At 46.4% G+C, this 23678-nt stretch overlaps 1 pseudogene; it reads right to left on the bottom strand.

The window, feature by feature from the left end:
- Positions 1-1943: 1943 nt before the first annotated feature.
- Positions 1944-23674, bottom strand: LOC139540627 (cilia- and flagella-associated protein 57-like; annotated as a pseudogene).
- Between the last annotated feature and the right edge of the window lie 4 nt (positions 23675-23678).

Below are 23678 nucleotides of genomic sequence, written 5' to 3'. Positions count from 1 at the left end.
GCATCCTGACTGGTTGCATCACTGCCTGGTACGGCAATTGCTCGGCCTTCGACCGTAAGGCACTTCAGAGGGTAGTGCGTATGGCCCAGTACATCACTGGGGCAAAGCTGCCTGCCATCCAGGTCCTCTACACCAGGCGGTGTCAGAGGAAGGCCCTAAAAATTGTCAAAGACCCCATCCACCCCAGTCATAGACTGTTCTCTCTACTACCGCATGGCAAGCGGTACCGGAGTGCCAAGTCTAGGACAAAAAGGCTTCTCAACAGTTTTTACCCCCAAGCCATAAGACTCCTGAACAGGTAACCAAATGGTTACCCGGACTATTTGCATTGTGTGCCCCCCCCAACCCCTCTTTTACGCTGCTACTACTCTCTGTTTATCTTATATGCATAGTCACTTTAACTATACATTCATGTACATACTACCTAAATTGGCCCGACCAACCAGTGCTCCCGCACATTGGCTAACTGGGCTATCTGCATTGTGTCCCACCACCCGCCAACTCCTCTTTTTACGCTTCTGATACTCTCTGTTCATCATATATGCATAGTCACTTTAACGATACCTACATGTACATACTACCTTAATAAACCTGACTAACAAGTGTCTGTATATAGCCTTGCTACTCTTTTTTCAAATGTCTTTGTACTGTTGTTTTATTTCTTTACACACACACACACACACACACACCCACACACCCACACACCCACACACCCACACACCCACACACACACACACACACACACACACACACACACACACACCTTTTTTTCTTTTCTTTTTTTTCGCACTATTGGTTAGAGCCTGTAAGTAAGCATTTCACTGTAAGGTCTACACCTGTTGTATTCGGCGCACGTGACAAATAAACTTTGATTTGATGTACATATTACCTCAACTAACCGGTGCCCCCGCACATTGACTCTGTACCCTGTATATAGTCTCGCTATTGTTATTTTACTGCTGCTCTTTAATTACTTGTTACTTTTATTTCTTATTCTTATCTGTATTTTTTTCATCTGCATTGTTGGTTAGGGGCTCTAAGTAAGCATTTCACTGTAAGGTGTTGTATTCGGCGCATGTGACTAATAAAAATGTTATTTGATTTTTTGATCTGAGGCCTGTTTGTCTTGTCTTGCCAACTTCTATGGTTGTTGCGTGACAAAGACCACATGAGTTGGCAAGACAGCACAACATATCTGTGATCAGCAGGCTAAGGTCTTGTCCCTGTTCCTGTGTAAGAGAAACACATCCATGATCTGATCTGAGGCCTGTTTGTCTTGTCTTGTCCTTTATCCATGTGTAGGAGAAATGCATAAACGACCTGAAAAAGAAGAACCACGAGCTGGAGAAATGTACGTTTGTTCTGGACTACAAGATCAAAGAACTGAAGAAACAGATCGAGCCCAGAGAGAACCACATCAAGGAGATGAAAGAGCAGACCCATGAGGTAAAACTTCCTCCTCCTGTATCAGTTCTTTAACTGGTTAAGTGGCCATGATGGTTTGAGGCCAGATTGTACATTTTTACCAGGACACCGGGGTTAACACCCCTACTCTAAAGAGTGGACATTTTTGCCATGGGATCTTTAGTGACCACAGAGAGTCAGAACATGCGTTTAACGTGCCATCCGAAAGACGGCACCTTGCAACAGGGCAATGTCCCCAATCACTGCCCTGGGGCAATGGGCTAAAAAAAATGTTTAGACCAGAGGAAAGAGTGCCTCCTACTGGCCCTCCAACACCACTTCCAGCAGCATCTGGTCTCCCATCCAGGACCAACCCTGATTAGCTTCAGAGGCAAGTCAGCAGTGGGATGCAGGGTGGTATGCGTACGTGAGTTTGTGTTCGCAGAGCAAGTGTCTGAGTGGGTGCCTGAAACGGTGGCCTGCTCCACCACATGTTGATGCAGTGGGATTATTCATTATTGGACCTTCACACTCAAGGTTCAGTGCTGTGAGAAGGGGAGGAGTCTCACAGTCTCAAAGTCACCTTGTCTGGTGTGATGCATGGGACTGGGACTGGGACTCAGGATAATGGATGTATGGGGGAGAACAGCTTTTACGGACAATATATAATAGTGTATAAATTCATTGTGTTCGATTATGCGAGAAGAACATTTCAACAAAGTCAACTACATTCATAAACAGTAGAGGTCCATCAATAAAACGGACTTGTTTCCTTCCTTAGTGTTTCAACAGTTTCAATGGCATCCAGTCAAGTAACCGTCCATGTTTCTGCATACCATGGAGGCAAACGTATCATTCCTGCCTGGCTCCTTTTGGAACAAATCTAACCCTCTCCATGCCATGGCATCTGGCTGTACCCCCTCAGCCCAGCAGCAACCCTCTCACCTTATCCTGGATGGTGTCATCCCTCTCCTGGATCTCTTTCTTCAGGGCCAGGATGTCTTTCTCCACGCTCCTGTCGTCTATATTCTTCTGCAGGCTGCTGAACTGCAGTGTGTGTGCGTGGGTGTGTGTGCGTGGGTGTGTGTGTGGGGGGGAGGGAGGGAGGGAGGGAGGGAGGGAGGGAGGGAGGGAGGGAGGGAGGGGGTAGACGGGGCAGGGAGAGGAGAAAAATGTCATCAGTCACCGTCGTCATAACTCATTGTGACTTACACAATGGTCATATTCTTTATAGCTTCCCATAACCAACAATAAAGCCTCCACATGCAGTACCATATTGGATAGTAAAAACAGCCTAACCTGATCTAGGGAGAAAGGGAAGGAGACAAAAAGAATCTGAGAAGACAAGAAAAGACAGCCGACAGACAGAATGGGGCCATAGGACTGCAGAATCTACACACAGGATCTGACTTAACATCCTCCCTGTGATATTGAGTGAGCAAGCGGAGGGAGCACATTAGAGCCTAACTATGGACACATGGACAGGCCCTGCTCGCCGTCAGCAGGCCGTATGCTGCGTCTGATTGGCTGTAATTATGATGTACCACTGTGATGAGAGGGCAGGCAGGCAGGATCTAGGTGGGAGAGGGTTGGATAGGGAGTGTGTGAAGGATGGGAGTTGGAGGGAGACTAGCGGGGAATCTTGCGTCCTCTCCTCTCTGTCCTCTCCTCTCCCCCCGTCCCTCTCCCCCGTCCCTCTCCCCCGTCCCCCCCCCCTGTCCTCTCCCTCCCGTCCTCTCCCTCCAGTCCTCTTCTCTCCATCCTCTTCACACTTCCATATCAAAATGTCTGAGGAAAATGAGGAGAGCATTGGAGAATATCTGAGGAGAGGAACCTCTGAGGTGGGAAGACGATGTCTCTACCCTCTTCTTCATGATGCCGGTGTCTCCCTTCATGCGCATGTTGGTCTCCCTCTCGTCCTTCAACCACCTCTCATAGCGGATCCTGATGTCCTGGATCTCCCTGTCTCCATCCTCCTCCATCTGCTTCCTGCTCTCCTCAAACTCCCTCCCCTTGATACGAGACTCCTCCTGACACTACAGAGGGAGGGGAGGGAAATAAGTCAAGACAGAGTTTAAAGTTGGAGAGATACAGAAAGAAGGAGGGGTAGGGGGAGGAGGGAGATATACAGAAAGAAGGAGGGAGAGGGGGAGGAGGGAGAGATACAGAAAGAAGGAAAGAGAGGGGGAGGAGGGAGAGATACAGAAAGAAAGAGGGAGAGGGGGAGGAGGGAGAGATACAGAAAGAAGGAGGGAGAGGGGGAGGAGAAGAGATACAGAAAGAAGGAGGGAGAGGGGGAGGAGGGAGAGATACAGAAAGAAAGAGGGAGGGAGAGGGGGAGGAGGGAGAGATACAGAAAGAAAGAGGGAGGGAGAGGGGGAGGAGGGAGAGATACAGAAAGAAAGAGGGAGGGAGAGGGGGAGGAGAAGAGATACAGAAAGAAGGAGGGAGAGGGGGAGGAGAAGAGATACAGAAAGAAGGAGGGAGAGGGGGAGGAGAAGAGATACAGAAAGAAGGAGGGAGAGGGGGAGGAGGGAGAGATACAGAAAGAAGGAGGGAAAGGGGGAGGAGGGAGAGATACAGAAAGAAGGAGGGAGAGGGGGAGGAGGGAGAGATACAGAAAGAAAGAGGGAGGGAGAGGGGGAGGAGGGAGAGATACAGAAAGAAGGAGGGGGAGGGAAGGAGGGAGAGATACAGAAAGAAAGAGGGAGGGAGAGGGGGAGGAGAAGAGATACAGAAAGAAGGAGGGAGAAGGGGAGGAGAAGAGATACAGAAAGAAGGAGGGAGAGGGGGAGGAGAAAGAGATAGAGAAAGAAAGAGGGAGGGAGCGGGGGAGGAGAGAGAGATACAGAAAGAAGGAGGGAGAGGGGGAGGAGAAGAGATACAGAAAGAAGGAGGGAGAGGGGGGAGGGAGAGATACAGAAAGAAGGAGGGAGAGGGGGAGGAGGGAGAGATACAGAAAGAAAGAGGGAGGGAGAGGGGGAGGAGGGAGAGATACAGAAAGAAGGAGGGAGAGGGGGAGGAGGGAGAGATACAGAAAGAAAGAGGGAGGGAGAGGGGGAGGAGAAGAGATACAGAAAGAAGGAGGGAGAGGGGAGGAGGGAGAGATACAGAAAGGAGGGAGAGGGGGAGGAGGGAGAGATACAGAAAGAAAGAGGGAGGGAGAGGAGGAGGAGAAGAGATACAGAAAGAAGGAGGGAGAGGGGGAGGATAAGAGATACAGAAAGAAGGAGGGAGAGGGGGAGGAGAAGAGATACAGAAAGAAGGAGGGAGAGGGGGAGGAGGGAGAGATACAGAAAGAAGGAGGGAGAGGGGGATGAGGGAGAGATACAGAAAGAAGGAGGGAAAGGGGGAGGAGGGAGAGATACAGAAAGAAAGAGGGAGGGAGAGGGGGAGGAGGGAGAGATACAGAAAGAAGGAGGGGGAGGGGAGGAGGGAGAGATACAGAAAGAAAGAGGGAGGGAGAGGGGGAGGAGAAGAGATACAGAAAGAAGGAGGGAGAGGGGGAGGAGAAGAGATACAGAAAGAAGGAGGGAGAGGGGGAGGAGAAAGAGATAGAGAAAGAAAGAGGGAGAGGGGGAGGAGGGAGAGATACAGAAAGAAGGAGGGAGAGGGGGAGGAGAAGGGATACAGAAAGAAGGAGGGGGAGGGGGAGGAGGGAGAGATACAGAAAGAAAGAGGGAGGGAGAGGGGGAGGAGAAGAGATACAGAAAGAAGGAGGGAGAGCGGGAGGAGGGAGAGATACAGAAAGAAGGAGGGAGGGAGAGGGGGAGGAGAAGAGATACAGAAAGAGGGAGGGAGAGGGGGAGGAGAAGATATACAGAAAGAAGGAGGGAGAGGGGGAGGAGAAGAGACACAGAAAGAAGGAGGGAGAGGGGGAGGAGGGATAGATTCAGAAAAAAGGAGGGGGAGGGAGAGGGGGAGGAGAAGAGATACAGAAAAAAGGAGGGAGAGGGGGAGGAGAAGAGATACAGAAAGAAGGAGGGAGAGGGGGAGGAGAAGAGATACAGAAAGAAGGAGGGAGAGGGGGAGGAGAAGAGATACAGAAAGAAGGAGGGAGAGGGGGAGGAGGGAGAGGGGAGGAAGGAGAGGGAGAGATACAGAAAGAAGGAGGGAGAGGGGGAGGAGGGAGAGGGGAGGAAGGAGAGGGAGAGATACAGAAAGAAGGAGGGAGAAAGACGTGGAAAATAGCAAGGCAAGAAAGATGGGAAGAAAGAGGGGGGATGAGATAGAGAGAGGTGAAGGGATGGAGTGGGGATAAGAAAGATAACAAAACGAGACAGATGGCAAGAGACAGAAGGAGAGATATAGAGAGAGATAAAGAGGGATAGAGATAAAGGGAGAGATAAAGGGAGCTCTACCTCAACACAGACAGAGGTCAGAGGACAGAGGTCATCCTAGCATGGCATCTGTGAAGAAGATGGATAATCCCATTGTTGGGTGTTTGCTTATGCACCTGTAGTAACCTACATCCTCAATTATCCCAGTCAGGACCAATCTAAAGAGCTACTCCGCATGCCATTCGCCGCCTCATCTTTTATTTCAGCTCATGAAACATGGGACCAACACTTTACATGTTACATTTATATTTTTGTTCAGTGTAAATAGAGTTTCCCATCTCTGTCATAATGACCGGAGCAGAGAAGAGAGCCCATTAAATTCACACTCTGCTGTTAGTTCTCCTCATCCTGAGTGACGGTCATCTTTCTGACAGTCTACAAAACCAGTCAGGAGAGACGATAAAGGCCCCTTGAGTTATTGTCAGATGCTGGAGCTTTGAAAGAAACTCCAACAATCATACATTTTAGCCAGTCTTTCTGAATAGGTCAGTGGTTTGTTGGATGCCACCCAGCCCTTCCCCAGCAGGCTATTTGCAATCCAAATGGTGGTGAAATAAACAAAAATTTCACTGACACACAGATGTAGGATCTTCATTTGACTAGTATTGTCTCAGCAAAATAATCCTGCAGCAACAGGATTTGAAAGTTTAGTCCATAATGTTGCTTGGCCGGTGGTTAGGCTATTAGCAGGTCAACATGAGGCTACATGAAAAGTGGAATACTGTTAATATAACTGTGTGTTAGTTTGGATTTTCAGTAAATTTATGTAAATCACAAAGCTTATCTGCATTTTCTGGAAAATTCACTGGACAATTCTAATTCTAGTAAGAAAAGAGTGATCAAATTAAGATCTGTAATATCCACTTCAATAAATGAGTCCCTGGGGGTAATTTAGCTATGCTTAAACATTACATGTACACTTCTGGATGAGGCTGGCACAATAACTTTAATGTTATTCATGAATGACAACAACACTTTACCACTGCTGTAATCGTTTCTTGCCATCCCTTGATAGTAGCCTTTATATTCACATCAATTTTGCCCCCCCCCCCCCACCCCCCTACCCCACCCCACCCCTCTGTCTCTCTCTCTAAGATGAATTCACTATTCCATTCAGAGTGAAATAATAAAGTGATTAAGCAGGCCCTGCGTTGCCCCGCGTCTCACACCTCCTTTAGCGGTGATGGGAGTTGACGTCACATTTCCTTAAAGATTCTGCGGACGTCCTCCACGGAGAACCTGCCACTCCCAGATTAATTTGTCCCTTCATTTCCAATCAGTGTCACAGCAGGGAGGGAGAGGAGAGGAGAAGAGAGGGGAGAGGAGAGGAGAGAGGGAGGCGAGAGGATAGGGAGGAGAGAGGATAGGGAGGAGAGAAGAGCGGGAGTTGAGGAGGGAGGGAGGGAAAGAGAGGAAAGAGGTAGGTAAGGAAGGGAGGTGAGTGTGAGTGTGAAGGGAGAGAGGGCGAGAGGGGAGGGAGGGAATTAAGGAAGGGAGGGGAGTGTGAAGAGAGGGAGAGAGAGAAGGAAGGGGGAGAAGGGAGGAAGGGGAGTGTGAAGGGAGGGAGGCCAAGAGTTGTTCCTGACCACATGCCCTGACCAGGGAAAAATCAGGGTCCTAACACAAAGAACTGGTCAGGGAAAACTCAGGGTTCTAACACAAAGAACTGGTCAGGGGAAAACTCAGGGTCCTAACACAAAGAACTAGTCAGGGAAAACTCAGGGTCCTAACACAAAGGAAGGTTTTCGTGAGGAAAAAACAGGACCCTACCTGTAAGGACTCTTTATATAAAGCCCCAAATCCCGCCTACAAACATCCCCTAACAAGCCCTTTGACGTTATATCTCCTACCTGCTCCAAACCCAGCAGCTTCTCATGCAGCTTCCCCTCATAGTGGAGGGTGAGATCCTCCAGGGCAGCAGTCAGAGAGGATATGAGGAGGACACTGGATCCAACAGTCAATACTATCAGGTGCTGCTGTCAATGTACACACTGAAATGGGAGTCATTCAAGTCTCATACTTCTCAACTTAGAGGCAACTTTTCCGATAGATGTACAAGAAGTGAGAATAGAATAAAACAGAATAGAATGGAATAGCTAGAATAGAACAGAATATAATAGATCAAAATAGAATAGAACAGAATAGAACAGAATAAAACAGAATAGAATAGAATAGAACTCACCCAGATCCTGCAGCTCTTTGGAGTGTTTCTCCGTCACCTCGAACATGGCTTCCTGATTGGCTGACTCCGTCTTGCCTCGTTCCGTCTTCAAGATCTGACAGGAGAGATGAAGAGAGGTGAAGCGAGAGGGATGTATCTACATATGAACCTCACCGAGGTGTTCACCTTAAGCCAGCCCAGCCAGTGCCACTTTCAATTTTCATTTCCATGTATCGATCTAGCAGTGGCTCTTATCAAGGCTGGCTCTTACATGGCAAAGTAAGTCAGTGCATACCATTATGAGAGCTAAACACTTTTGAAAGTTAAAACGTGTTAAAAGTATTACAGCGTACATACTGAACAAAAATATAAAACGTAACATGCAAGAATTTAAAAGATTTTACTGGGTTACGGTTCATATAAGGAAATCAGTCAATTGAAATAAATAAATTAGGCCCTAATCACATGACTGGGAATACAGATATGCATCTGTTGGTCACAGATACCGTAAAGGAAAGATAGTTGTCACGACTTCCGCCCGAGGTCGGTCCCTCTCCCTGTTCGGGCGGCGTTCGGCAGTCGACGTCACTAGTCTTCTAGCCATCGCCGATCCACCTTTCATTTTCCATTTGTTTTGTCTTGTTTTCCCGCACACTTGGTTTGCATTCCCTCATTACTCGTCTTGCATATAACCCTCTGTTTCCCCCCATGTCTGTGTGTGGAATTGTTATATGTAAATGTATGTGTACTCCAGGCTGGTTTGCGCTGGGTTATTGTAACCCGTGTGTGTTTAGTTTTCTGAGTGCCATGTTTTGTTCACCTCCATTACAGAATTCCACACCCGAATTATGGAGTCAGCAGGAGCAGGTACCCATGGTAGCGGAGTCGAGGAGCGCGTCCAGGAGCATACGGCAATGCTTCACCATCTCGGCGCCGCCATGGATCGCGTCGTCCAGACGATGGACCACTGGGAGAGACAGAGAGTCCCTCCAGCGCCCCCACCAGCACAACAGGGGTCTCCACTACTCACTCCCTCCGCACCCGGTTCCAATGGGATTCGTCTCGCACTTCCCAGGGAGTACGATGGGACGGCCGCACGCTGCCAGGGTTTCCTGCTGCAGCTGGATTTATATCTGGCGACCGTTCACCCGGATCCCTCGGGCCGTGAGAGGGTGTCCGCCCTCGTCTCGTGCCTCTTGGGGAAAGCTCTGGAGTGGGCCAACGCTGTGTGGGGAGAAGGAGATGCGAAGCTGGACCACTTCAAGGATTTCACCCACCGCTTCCGGGCCGTCTTCGACCACCCGCCTGGGGTAGAGCGGCGGGTGAATGTCTCTTCCACCTGAGGCAGGGAACGAGGAGCGTCCAGGAGTTTGCGATGGACTTTCGGACCCTGGCTGCCGGCACGGGATGGAACGAAAGGGCCCTGATTGACCACTATCGCTGCAGTTTGTGCGAGGACGTCCGTCGGGAGTTGGCTTGCAGGGACACCACCCTCACCTTTGACCAGCTGGTGGAACTGTCCATTTGGCTGGATAACCTACTGGCTACCCGCGGACGTCCAGGTTCCCAGAATGTGAAGGCAGACGCACTGTCCCGGCTGTATGACACAGAGGAGCGGCCCATGGATCCTACCTCCATACTCCCGGCCTCCTGCCTGGTGGTGCCAGTAGTATGGGAGCTGGACGCGGACATTGAGCAGACGTTATGTGCAGAGCCCGCTCCCCTCCAGTGTCCCGCTGGGCTCACACGTCACCCTCCTCTGGTCATCCAGGGATCGGTTGGACAGTGCGCTGTTTGAGTGGGAAGTACTGGTGGTCCACCTTGGCTAAGGACGTGAGGGTTTATGTTTCCTCCTGGAGGGCGTTCATGGAACGTCTGGGGGTCTCGATCAGGGTTTCACCCCAAGAGTAATGGGCAGGTGGAGAGAGTGAACCAGGATGTGGGTAGGTTCCTGCAGTATTATTGCCAGGACCGGCCAGGGGAGTGGGCGGCGTTCGTGCCCTGGGCCGAGATGGCTCAGAACTCGCTCCGCCACTCCTCCACTAACCTCTCCCCCTTCCAGTGTGTACTGGGGTACCAGCCGGTTCTGGCGCCTTGGCATCAGAGGCTCCTGCGGTGGACGACTGGTTCCGGCGCGCGGAGGAGATATGGGACGCCGCCCATGTTCACCTCCAACGGGCCGTGCTGCGCCAGAAAACCATCGCACACCGTCACCGCAGTGAGGCCCCGGTGCGGTCTGGCTCTCAACCCGAAACCTGCCTCTCCGCCTGCCCTGCCGGAAGCTGGGCCTGCGGTTTGTGGGGCCATTTAAAGTCCTGAGGAGACTGAACAAGGTTAGTTACAGGTTACAGCTTCCCCCCGATTACCGTATTAACCCCTCGTTCCATGTGTCTCTCCTCAGGCCGGTGGTGGCTGGCCCGCTCCAGGAGTCTGAGGTGCGGGAGGTTCCTTCGCCCCCTCTGGACATCGAGGGGTGCCCCGGCGTACTCCGTTCGTTCCATACTGGATTTGAGGCGTCGGGCGAGGGGCCTTCAGTACCTCGTGGAGTGGGAGGGGTACGGTCCGGAGGAGAGGTGCTGGGTTCCGGTGGAGGACGTGTTGGACCCTTCGGTGCCGCGCGTCAAGGGGGGGGTACTGTCACAACTTCCGCCGAGGTCGGTCCCTCTCCTTGTTCGGGCGGCGTTCGGCGGTCGACGTCACCGGTCTTCTAGCCATCGCCGATCCACCTTTCATTTTCCATTTGTTTTGTCTTGTCTTGTTTGTCTTGTTTTCACTTGTTTTGTCTTGTTTTCCCACACACCTGGTTTGCATTCCCTCATTACTCGTCTTGCATACAACCCTCTGTGTGTGGAATTGTTATATATAAATATATGTGTACTCCAGGCTGGTTTGCACCGGGTTATTGTAACCCGTGTATGTTTAGTTTTCTGAGTGCCGTGTTTTGTTCGCCTCAATAAAGGGCTCCGTTTGCTACCCATTTCTGCTCTCCTGCGCCTGACTTCCCTGCAGCCGGTTACGCACTCCATTACAACAGTGTGGATCAGAAAACCAGTCAGTATCTGGTGTGACCACCATTTGCCTCATGAAACGCAACACATCTCCTTCGCATAGAGTTGATCAGGCTGTTGATTGATCAGGCTGTTGAATGTTGTCCCACTCCTCTCCAATGGCTGTGCGAAGTTGCTGGATATTGGCGGGAACTGGAACACGCTGTCGTACACGTCAATCCAGAGCATCCCAAACATGTTCAATGGGTGACATGTCTGGTGAGTATGCAGGCCATGGATAAACTGGGACATGTTCAGCTTCCAGGAATTGTGTACAGATCTTTGCAACATGGGGTTGGGCTTTATCATGCTGAAACATGAGGTGATGGCGGCGGATGAATGGCACGTAAACGGACCTCAGTATCTCTGTGCATTCAAATTGCCATCGATAAAATGCAATTGTGTACGTTGTCCGTAGTTAATGCCTTCCAATACCATAACCCCCACCGCCACCATGGAGCACTCTGTTCACAACGTTGATATCAGCAAACCACTCGCCCACAAGACGCCATACATGCTGTCTGCCATCTGCCTGGTACAGTTGAAACCGGGATTCATCTGTGAAGAGCACACTTTCCAGCGTTCCAGAGGCCATTGAAGGTAAGCATTTGCCCATTGAAGTTGGTTACGAGCCAGAACTGCAGTCAGGTCAAGACTTTGTTGAGGACGACGAGCATGCAGATGAGCTTCCCTAAGACGGTTTCTGACAGTTTGTGCAGAAATTATTCTGTTGTGCAAACCCACAGTTTCATCAGCTGTCCGGGTGGCTGGTCTCAGACGATCCCACAGGTGAAGAAGCCGGATGTGAAGGTCCTGGGCTGGCATGGTTACACGTGGTTTGCGGTTGTGAGGCCGGTTGGAAGTACTGCCAAATTCTCTAAAACAGCGTTATGGTAAAGAAATTAACATTCAGTTCTCTGGCAACAGCTCTGGTGAAAATTCCTGCAGTCAGCATGCCAACTGCACACTCCCTCAAATCTTGAGACATCTGTGGCATTGTGTTGTGTGACAAAACTGCACATTTTAGAGTGGCCTTTTATTGTCCCCAGCACAAGGTGGTGGGGACACCTGTGTAATAATCATGCTGTTTAATCAGCTTCTTGATATGCCACACCTGTCAGGTGGATGGATTATCTTGGCAAAGGAGAAATGCTCTCTAACAGGGTTGTAAACAAATGCCTGCACAACATTTCAGAGAAATAAGCTTTTTGTGGTCATGGAAATTGACATGTTGTGTTTATATTTTTGTTCAGTATATATTGAGCTGTAGTAAACAGACTCAGGGCTCTATTTTAACAAACTTAATATAATGGTAAATCTAAGTGCAGGCGGTAGCGCTATAGGTTCGGGGGGGGGTCAGAAATATTTTTGCTATTTTCACTATCAAAATTATCGGCGCACTTGCTGGCGTTGGCGCGAAAGGGCTGGGGGTTGTTGAATAAACAAGTTGTGGTTGTGTCGAGGCTTGGCCCCTCACTGGCCAACCAGAACGTGCTCCATAGCGATATACTGTATGTGGTTGTTTCAAGTTGTGTAATTACTGTCTTTTATATATTGCCTTGGAATCAACTCCAATTCCAATGTTAGTCCGTTATAGTTTGTTAAATGGCTTACAGCAACGAAATAACAAAATGTAGACCTATCTTTGACATATGTTAACTATGCCGTTCACATTGTTCTAAGTAATTGCATGTCTTCAATAGCATTCACACTGATATAGAGGCCACTACTGTACACTGTATTATGGCTGAGCAGGGACACGCCAAACATTGTCAATAAACACGATTCAATTCATTATTGATAGAGCCTAAAAAGAAAACAAATAATTATAATAAAATTCTAAACAAAACAAAACAACAACTTGTTATAAAAACACTTACACACACCACAATTTCTCCCCGTGGGCATATAATATTAAAACAATGCAGACTATGGAGGGTTTTACGCACATCCAAACTTTTCACAGTAGCTGGACAAAGATTCCATATAAAGAGAAAGGGAGAATGTCCCCTCATTGTTATACTGCTCCCAAACAAGCCTATGTTTTATGAACATAATTGTAACCATCTTACAGATCACATCACATTCACACATCTCCAGAAGTTCCATTGCATGCGCGCCACAGACGTTGTAACCATAAAACCAGGAAGTTGAATCATTCTAATAAGATTGGTTGTAATAAAATTAAACAACAATAAATACATGTAAAATGCAATGATATCATAAAATCGGCAGGATCAAAAAAGACAGGCATTGCTGTTGACCCAGCCCTCATTATAGTAGGCCTAAGGGAGTGCTTGAGTTTTGAACATATGAAACGGAAAACAAGAAATTGTTACAGGTTACAGATGACTTCTGAATACGAGGTTCACTGGTATTCACTGAGGTTCTCATCTCTCGTTTCATGATGGACATGGACACGTAGCCTACATCATGGAGGGGGTTTTACACACCTCCAAAACGGGACCTGCATGGCTAAAATAATGTGGGCATGCTGACAATGTCAGCTCACTGTTTTACCCCTCTCAATCTTTATATTTTTTTCTTTTTTCTTTCTTTAACCTTTATTTAACCAGGAAGGGCTCATTGAGATTTAAAATCTCTTTTTCAAGAGCGTCCTGGCCAAGATAGGCCATTTTAATAAAGCTTTGGTGATTAAGAGCCAAACGCTTTATCGACAGTCTTGACTACTTTGTGATTGCATTGGGCAGGACAAAAAAAACGTAATTGAGAGGAGGGGAGGCTATGCTCGGTTTTTAACCAAATTTTAAAACGAAATGTGAAAAAACATTTGTTTTTTATGTTTCCAAATACGTATACAGGCACCAAAAGCATGTTAGGCTACTCTTGTTCCATGCGTGTTATGGGCAGTGTGCATCACGGCTGGATAGGCTGCGTTTCCGCTGTCAATATTCATGCCATAACCAACTGTGTTACCACTAAAACCAGCTTTTGGTTGGTCTTAAATATCCCTACCAGCGCTGCCTGAAATTAACACTTTGGATCATGTTTTTAAGGACACTCAAATATTTATACACCTCCCATCAGAGAGCAAGCGAGCTGATATAAGACAGGAATATTCCCGAACCTGGAGAGTCCTCCGAGTTATTTGGGACAAGGTAAACATAAGTATTTCATCAGATTAATAATTTTTATAATTTACTGTATTAATCTGTTTATCTCAGAGCCAATTTACCATCTAAATGTATCTTCATTGCTCTAATTCACTCAGGTAATTATATCACATGTACTAGTACTTTCTTTACTTAACTTAATTAAGGTAGGTAACTAATTATGTTTGAAGCCTTGTCTCACCTGTCTCCTGGTCTTGAGCGACTCTATCTGCTCGACAAACTTAGCCGACATCTCTTTGATGTCCTCGTTGTAGTTCATGTCCTTCAGACGGAGCTGGTACTCATTCTCCATCTTCAGCTCCTCCACACGCGTCTTCAGCTCCAGCATAACCTGGTTCTGTTATGGAGGAAAGGAGGGATGGGGAGGGAGAGAAAGAGAGACGGTAGAGAGAGAGGGAGAGAAGAAGAGGAGAGTATCTTAAGTGAAGAGAGTGGGAGAAGAGAGAAAGGGAGGCATAAGGAGAGGAAAGAGGAAAGGACAGGGAGAATGTGAATAATCAGGTTTTAGGATGAGCAACTGCATGGCTCTTGCAAACCTACCACAGGAGGCTACTGAGGGGAGAACGGCTCATAATAATGGCCGGAAACGGTGCAAATGGAATGGCATCAAACACCTGGAAGCCATCTGTTTAATGTATTTGATACCGTTCCACTGATTCCGCTCCAGCCATTACCACAAGCCTGTTCTCGCCAATTAAGGTGCCACCAACCTCCTGTGCAAGCTACAATAAGGTAACCACCCCCACCCCATGTATCAAGTCGGTGTAACGCTACAACAGTCCCCATGGGTGTCCTACAGATGTAGGATCTTCATTTGATCACCCTGTTGCAGGAAAACTTAACTGCAACGCAGGACATTTTTTATTTGAGGTTTAAAAGGCTTCCGAATTTAGTAATTTCCACTTTGAAATTTCAGACTTGATTTTCCCCTATGAAAAATGTATCAACCCCGACAAAAATGTCAATTTATTATATCCATGTAATAACTCATATTTCCTGTTAATTATTTTCCTCCTATAGCAAACTGGCTCAAATTAAGATCCTACATCTCTGTACCTTCTCCTCTAGGTCTGACTTGGTGATGAGGATCTCCTCAGCGTAGGTGATCTCCTTGTCTCTCTTCAGGCCGCGGCCCTCCTTGTCTATGATCGTCCAGATGAGCAGACAGCAGTCCTCAGACACCGTCAGCAGGTACTGGTCATCCAATGTGATCACCATCTGAACACAGAAAGGACACACACTTTACATGCCTCTGTTCAGGATACATCACTGAGGATACACTGCTTTGTGTGTGGTCCATTACACTGCAATGGCTCAAACTTTGCTGCGTTGTATTGCGTTGCAATGCATAGTATGTTCCTGTTTTGTGGAGGCATTGCACTGTCGTACTTTGGTGACAGGTGAAGAGTGGGCCTGATACTCGATCCAGTCCTTCTGGATAGACAGGGGTTACTTGATGGCCCTGATGGTCCCGATAGAGGTCCCAGTGAAGAGCGTGCGTCCGGACCGGGACATGGTGATGGGGGTGTATGCCACGTCTTCAGCAGGCACCTCACGCAGGATCTCACAAAGAGAGCGAGAGAGAGGGGTGGGGGGTGGGGACAAAATTGATGTGAATATATTGGCTACTATCAAGGGATGGCAAGAAAGGATTACAGCAGAGGTAAAGTGTTGTTGTCATTCATGCATAACATTAAAGTTATTGTGCCAGCCTCATCCAGGAGTGTACATGTAATGTTTAAGCATAGCTAAATTACCCCCAGGGACTCATTTATTGAAGTGGATATTACAGATCTTAATTTGATCACTCTTAACTTACTGAGAATTGTCCAGTGAATTTTCCAGAAAATGCAGATAAGCTTTGTGATTTACATAAATGTACTGAAAATCCAAACTAACACACAGTTATATTAACAGTATTCCACTTTTCATGTAGCCTCATGTTGACCTGCTAATAGCCTAACCACCGACCAAGCAACATTATGGACTAAACTTTCAAATCCTGTTGCTGCAGGATTATTTTGCTGCCACAATACTGGTCAAATGAAGATCCTACATCTGTGTGTCAGTGAAATTTTTGTTTATTTCACCACCATTTGGATTGCAAATAGCCTGCTGGGGAAGGGCTGGGTGGCATCCAACAAACCACTGACCTATTCAGAAAGACTGGCTAAAATGTATGATTGTTAGAGTTTCTTTCAAAGCTCCAGCATCTGACAATAACTCAAGGGGCCTTTATCGTCTCTCCTGACTGGTTTTGTAGACTGTCAGAAAGATGACCGTCACTCAGAATGAGGAGAACTAACAGCAGAGTGTGAATTTAATGGGCTCTCTTCTCTGCTCCGGTCATTATGACAGAGATGGGAAACTCTATTTACACTGAACAAAAATATAAATGTAACATGTAAAGTGTTGGTCCCATGTTTCATGAGCTGAAATAAAACATCCCAGAAATTTTCCAGATGCACAAAATGCTTATTTCTCTCAAATTTTGTGCACAAATTCGTTTACATCCCTGTTAGTGAGCATTTCTCCTTTGCCAAGATAATCCATCCACCTGACAGGTGTGGCATATCAAGAAGATGATGAAACAGCATGATCATTACAGAGGTGCACCTTGTGCTGGGGACAATAAAAGGCCACTCTAAAATGTGCAGTTTTGTCACACAACACAATGCCACAGATGTCTCAAGTTTTGAAGGAGCGTTCAATTGACTGCAGGAATGTCCACCAGAGCTGTTGCCAGATAATTGAATGTTCATTTATCTACCCTTAGCCTCCTCCAACATGGTGTTACAAAATTTGGCAGTACGTCCAACCGGCCTCACAACCATAGACCACGTGTAACCACACCAGCCCAGGACCTCCACATCTGGCTTCTTCACCTGCGGGATCGTCTGAGATCCAGACAGCTGATGAAACTGTGGGTTTGCACAACCAAAGAATTTCTGCACAAACTGTCAGAAACCTTCTCAGGGAAGCTCATCTGCATGCTCCTCATGACGTCCTCCTCACCAGGGTCTTGACCTGACTACAATTTGACGTTGTAACAGACTTCAGTGGGCAAATGCTCACCTTCTATAGCCACTGGCACGCTGGAAAAGTGTGCTCTTCACGGATGAATCCCGTTTTCAACTATACCGGGCAGATGGCAAACAACGTGTACGGCGTTGTGTGAGGGCGAGCAGTTTGCTGATGTTAACGTTGTGAACAGAGTGCCCCATGGTGGTGGTGGGGTTATGGTATGGGCAGGCATAAGCTACAGACAATGAACACAATTGCATTTTATCGATGGCAATTTGAATGCACAGAGATATCGTGACGAGATTCTGAGGCCCATTGTCGTGCCATTCATCCGCCGCCATCACCTCATGTTTCAGTATGATAATGCACTGCAATGTCGCAAGGATCTGCACACAATTTCTGGAAGCTGAAAAGGTCCCAGTTCTTCCATGGCCTGCATGTACTCACCAGACATGTTTGGTTGAACATGTTTGGGATGCTCTGGATCGACGTGTACGACAGCGTGTTCCAGTTCCCGCCAATATCCAGCAACTTCGCACAGCCATTGAGGAGAAGTGGGACAACATTCCACAGATCACTATCAACAGCCTGATCAATCAACAGCCTGATCAACTCTATGCGAAGGAGATGTGTCGAACTGCATGAGGCAAATGGTGGTCACACCAGATACTGACTGGTTTTCTGATCCACGCACCTACCTTATTTTTTAAAGGTATCTGTGACCAACAGATGCATCATCTGTATTCCCAGTCATGTGAAATCCATAGATTAGGGCCCAATGAATTTATTGTAATTGACTGATTTCCTTACATGACCTGCAACTCAGTAAAATCTTTGAAATTGTTGCATGTTGCATTCTTATTTTTGTACTTTCCCTTTCAGAACTTCATATAACACAGCTGGAAACTGACACCAGCAAAAAATATGAAATTAAGATTTTTGAAATAAAATATTCCCTCAAAACCATCAACACCACTTTCAAGGAAAACATATGCCTAGTGAGAATAAGGAAAACTGGCTAATTAGATCTAACTGCTCCCCTCAATTATTAAAACTATATTATCGCTATCAGGAAGAAAGTCCTCATAGAAGTTTATACCAACATTTAACTGACTATATTTAAAAACTAATACACAGTTGTCAGAGCATGTAACATTTCAAACAAATGTTCATCTTTTTCTTCTTTTTTTACATCAGCAATTGACCAAAAAGACCAAGCAGAAACAGAAGCATATTGGCCAGAAACAACTTTCTAAAAGGAAGAAACATTTCATATGCTACTGTTTTCAGGTCTCACTTGACAGTCCTGGATCTCTTTCAGGGTACAGTCGGTCCCCACGGCGAAGATAGTCTTGGCGTCGCGGGAGACGGTGACACCGGTGTAGCTGCAGGACTTGAGGACGCTCTCCGACTCCCGCTTGCTGGTCAGGGTGTTCCACTCGTACACAGCCCCCTCCATCCCGCACGACACCAGCCTGCTGTCGTCACCACTCCAGACTATGGAGTGCACCTGAAGATGGAGACACATAAAGTAGGACTCTAACATACCACCCCCGCAGTCACCTCTGTTATCTCTGCCACCTTGAGTTTTTCGAGATAGGTAAATTAACAACAGAATTAACAAGGAAAAACTCAAAGCTATAACTATGGCCAAGGTTTTTCATGGCCAGCTCACATGGCCTAGAACTGTTGGCCTGAGGCGAGGCTTACTGGAAGTGTTGGCAGTCAGTATGAATAGCCTGACTCTGATGATAAATCATGCAGTAAACCATCAGCGCCCCTCACCTTCCCATTGTGTCCCTTGAGGTTGAGGACGTTCTCGAAGGTGGTGCTGCAGTAGATATGAATGACATTTCCATTCACTGCAGAAAACAGGTGTCCTCCGTGACTGAAGGCACACTGAAAGGCAAAGCATACAGTGCACTGTGAGAGCAGGAATAGCTAGAAATGAATGTTTGAGTGCCAGTGATGTTCAGCTATCTACAATGAGCTACTGTTGGCATTGAGAATTCTTAATTCTGACCTCTCTACAGCCTCGGACGTTGAACTCCTTGAAGGTCCTGACGTCGTCTATGAGCAGGTTCATGAGCCTCAGCTTGTCAGAGAATCCCACCAGGACAAACAGGCCAGAGGGGTGCAGGGCAATGCTGAATGCCTCCTCCTGGAACTCCTTATACAGCTCCAGGGTGCTGATGGGAAGGGAGAGAGAGATTGACCTGATAGACGGCTAAGGGGGAAGGGAGAGGGAGACGGACCTGATAAAAGGCTAAAGGGGAAGGGAGAGGGAGGCGGACCTGATAAAAGGCTGAAGGGGAAGGGAGAGGGAGAGGGAGACAGACCTGATAAAAGGCTAAGGGGGAAGGGAGAGGGAGACGAACCTGATAAAAGGCTAAAGGGGAAGGGAGAGGGAGACGGACCTGATAAAAGGCTAAAGGGGAAGGGAGAGGGAGACGGACCTGATAAAAGGCTAAAGGGGAAGGGAGAGGGAGACGAACCTGATAGAAGGCTGAAGGGGAAGGGAGAGGGAGACGGACCTGATAAAAGGCTAAAGGGGAAGGGAGAGGGAGACGGACCTGATTGAAGGCTAAGGGGGAAGGGAGAGGGAGACGGACCTGATAAAAGGCTAAAGGGGAAGGGAGAGGGAGATGGACCTGAATAAGGGCTGAGAGTCTAAAAAAACACTAGAAGCCAGTCATGAAAGAAACGTCCTCAGATATAACTACCATTGAGAATAGAAAACAAGCTGAGACCTGAGACGATCCCACAGATTTGACATCAAGTCCAGATTTTCTTAAAGGGATAGTGAGGCCAGTGAGACTAACTCTTACTTGGTCTCGAAGTTTCAGATGCGTACGAACTGGTCCAGGGAACAGGTAGCGATGAAGGACTTACGGATACATATGGACAGACCAGTGATAGACAAGGAGTGGAAGGAATAGGACAGGAACTCAAACTGAGCCTGCTCCACCTTGCTCATCTCAGCAGAGGACAGGGTGATAATGTAGAGCTGACCCTGGTCTGTACTGGTCACTACAGTCTCCTCTGACGGACTGATGACCAGAGAGACAATCTGCTGCTGCTCTGCCTGGCTGGGCTCGTGGCTACACTGGTCTGGGGGGGATCTGGATGGGACAGTTTATTTCCAAAATGTTATGTCCATCAATTTTTCCCATTTGTGTTTCTTCATCAGAAATGCTTGCTTATGGGTAACTTAATGTGTGTGTGTGTAAAGTATTACTGTTCTCAGAATTTTAATTCCAAGATTTTAGATGTGTATGATTTTTGTAATTTTTGCTAAACACTATGTATCCACTGTTTAGCTGGAATGGAATGTTCGTATCCTGTATATTTAACTGTGATATGTGCTTGTCTCACCTAGCTATCTTAAGATGAATGCACTTACTGTAAGTCGCTCTGGAAAAGAGCATCTGCTAAATGACTAAAATGCCAAATATAATATAAATGTATTAATTAAAAATGTAGTTATTTGTTACATTTGACTGTGTAAAACCTAGCAGTACTACTTATTTCTCTGAGAGTGAGACGAATATGTAGCATTTAGCAAAAAACATGATTATTTGTCTCTCTGAAGTGAAACCATACACCATTATAGATTTAAACAAATACATGTCTGTCATTGAGCAACCCCATGCCATGATTAGATAGTGAAAAAACACACCAATCTCTTTCATAATTTCTTTAAACAATAAAAGCAAATTTACCAACATTTCTGAAAATGGATATATAGTGTTTTGGAATAAAACTCTTAAAATAAAACACACACACACACACAAATAATGAGCTTAGTTCTATACAACATATTGCTGGAAAGAGTGATGGAAACGAAGCAAGGTGAAAGCTTTCTTACCCTTATCTCCCTGGTCTTCCTGTAGTTGTCCTTATCGTCGGTTCTCTCAAACAGACACACAAAACAGACACACAGTCCCAGGACCGGCCGAGCAGGCAAAGCCTTTGGAGTACGCTGTGATGACTGTAACCCGAGGCAACTGAGGAAGGGACTATTCATCATTTCCCTTTGCACTGTAAAAAGTATTTTTTTTAAAATTGAAAACTGTACAACATGGTCATTCTTACAATGTGTTGGTGACATCTGTTTGGAGTTCTTTCAGCCCCAGGTTGTCTTTTTCTCCCTGTGCCCACCTCTCTGGGTCCTGTGACATGGTGGTCTTGGTGGACACACACATATCCCATCGCAGGTCTCCAGACTCAAACACCATCAGCCTCCCTGCCTCTGTCCCGGCTATCACCCTGTCCTCAGACACCCAGGCATGGGACAACAAGTTATGGGTCTCCAGCTTCTGGAAGGTGGACTACTTCAGAGCCCCCTCTGCATTGCGGAACAGCTTGAAGACCCCATTCCCACTCACACAGATCTGGGTGTTGTCCTATGGGTTCAAACTGACCTGGAAACATATAGTGTGAGACAGTGCCATTGAAATATAGCTTGTGTAAGTAAATTAGTATGTGTCCGATCAGCTACAGAGTTGATACTACAACAGAGCAAGGACCCGTAAGGTTATTTAATGCCTTTTAAATGGAAAAATAACACTGCTATTTTGAATGAACATGCTGATCATTCCACACCACCATTTCATTGCAAAGGACGCTTCCCTGGCCCCACTAACAAGCAGTGGTGGGAAAAGTACCCAATTGTCATACTTGAGTAAAAGTAAAGATACCTTAATAGAAAATGAAAAAGTGAAAATCACCCAGTAAAATACTACTTGAGTAAAAGTCTAAAAATATTTGGTTTTAAATATAATTAAGTATCAAAAGTAAAAGTAAAAGTATAAATTATTTCAAATTCCTTATATTAAGCAAACCAGACAGCACCATTTTCTTTTCTTTTTAATTTACAGATAGCCAGGGGCACATTCCAACACTCAGACATAATTTACAAATGAAGCATGTGTGTTTAGTGAGTCCGCCAGATCAGAAGCAGTAGTGATAACCAAGGATGTTCTCTTGATAAGTGTGTGAATTTTATATTTTTCCTGTCCTGCTAAGCATTCAAAGTACATTTAGGTGTCAGGGAAAATGTATGGAGTAAAAGGTACATTATTTTCTTCAGGAATGTACTGAAGTAAAAAATAAAAATTGTCAAAAATATAAATAGTAAAGTAAAGTACAGATACCCCAAAAAACGACTTCAGTAGTACTTTAAAGTATGTTTACTGAAGTACTTTACACCACTGCTAACAAGAGAGCAGTCCGACCTCACCTGGTTGACTGGGTTAGCGGCCACAGTGGTCTTCACCATGGCCATGATCTTCTGCTTCTCCCACATCCAATAGAAGAGGGTGTAGTCTGGCGTCCCTGACTGGCCGATGAAGTACTTGGAGTCAGTGGAGAACGCCATGGAGACAAACTCATGGACAGGGATGTCCCCTCCACTCAGCACCTTCCTCTTCCGGCTCTGCTCGTGCTGCAGGTCATACACGGTGATGGTGGCCCTCTCGCCACGCTCCGACACTGCCGGGTAGCGGCGGTTTGAGCTGATGGCCAGGGCGTACATCCACTGACTCCTCTCCAAACCTGAGAAGCAAAATCAAGGATGAATCACAAAGAAAACATAACTGGAAGTTGGATAAATTGAACAGGTTGTTAACAGCTAATTCTGTTTTGAATACCAGGTTTATGTTTGTCGATGAAAAGATTTCAGAGAGTGCTGTACTGTCAGAAACACTAAACATCTATAAAACACCCTGACCCTAGACATATTGTTGTAATCCTGAGAAGTGAGCGTGGCAAATACCTGGGATGAACCTCTGCCATTTCTGATCGATGTTGTAACGAACACAGTTGTTCCCAGATGGGAAGATGACAGTCTGCTCATCAAAGTAGCACAGGTTATTTGCCACGCCGGTCCGCAGACCAAAGCTGTAGTGACACTGGGCCACCACTGCAGACATCACACAGCCCTGTCACGTCAAAACTGCAGACTAAAATCTGCCAGTAAAAGGGAAAGAAGAAAAATAATTTAGAAGGATTTGTATCTTTATGTGGTAGGCAAAAGTCGGAAGGATACTAATTCAATTCTGTATGGCCATATTAATCATTTTCACCTTAATCTGAAATTGCCTCCTATCCCTTGAAGCTTACATCTACAACTCCTGATCTTCAATACTTTTTATAGAGTTATCTGGAACCGTAAAGGTCAACTTGGAAAATAAATTATCGTCTTATTTTACTAGGCAGCTACTTACCTGTATTGAAAATACAAAAATAAATAAATAATTGTGTTTATTCTGCAAAACTCCTTATTAATTACTTAATTTGAATACAGTGAGACGTCCAGAGATTGACATGCTATTTTTGCCGAAGTGTGGAAAATAATATGAATATAATGTTATCGTTAAATTCTATCACTATGGAGAAGCTTTCATACAATGTATAATTACATAATAAGTAACGAATATAACTAATTAAAGCATACACCTATATCATTATAAATCGAATATATGTCGGAAATTCACACGAAGAAGGTTTATTGTCCTCTGGTCCTTTTTTCACGAGTTATACACGAGAGCTGTAAAAACTGCAAAAT

Source organism: Salvelinus alpinus, chromosome 16, assembly GCF_045679555.1.
Source record: "Salvelinus alpinus chromosome 16, SLU_Salpinus.1, whole genome shotgun sequence".
NCBI classification, from domain to species: domain Eukaryota; kingdom Metazoa; phylum Chordata; class Actinopteri; order Salmoniformes; family Salmonidae; genus Salvelinus; species Salvelinus alpinus.
Note: the sequence above shows the minus strand (reverse complement) of the source record. Positions and strands in the feature narration are given on the sequence as shown.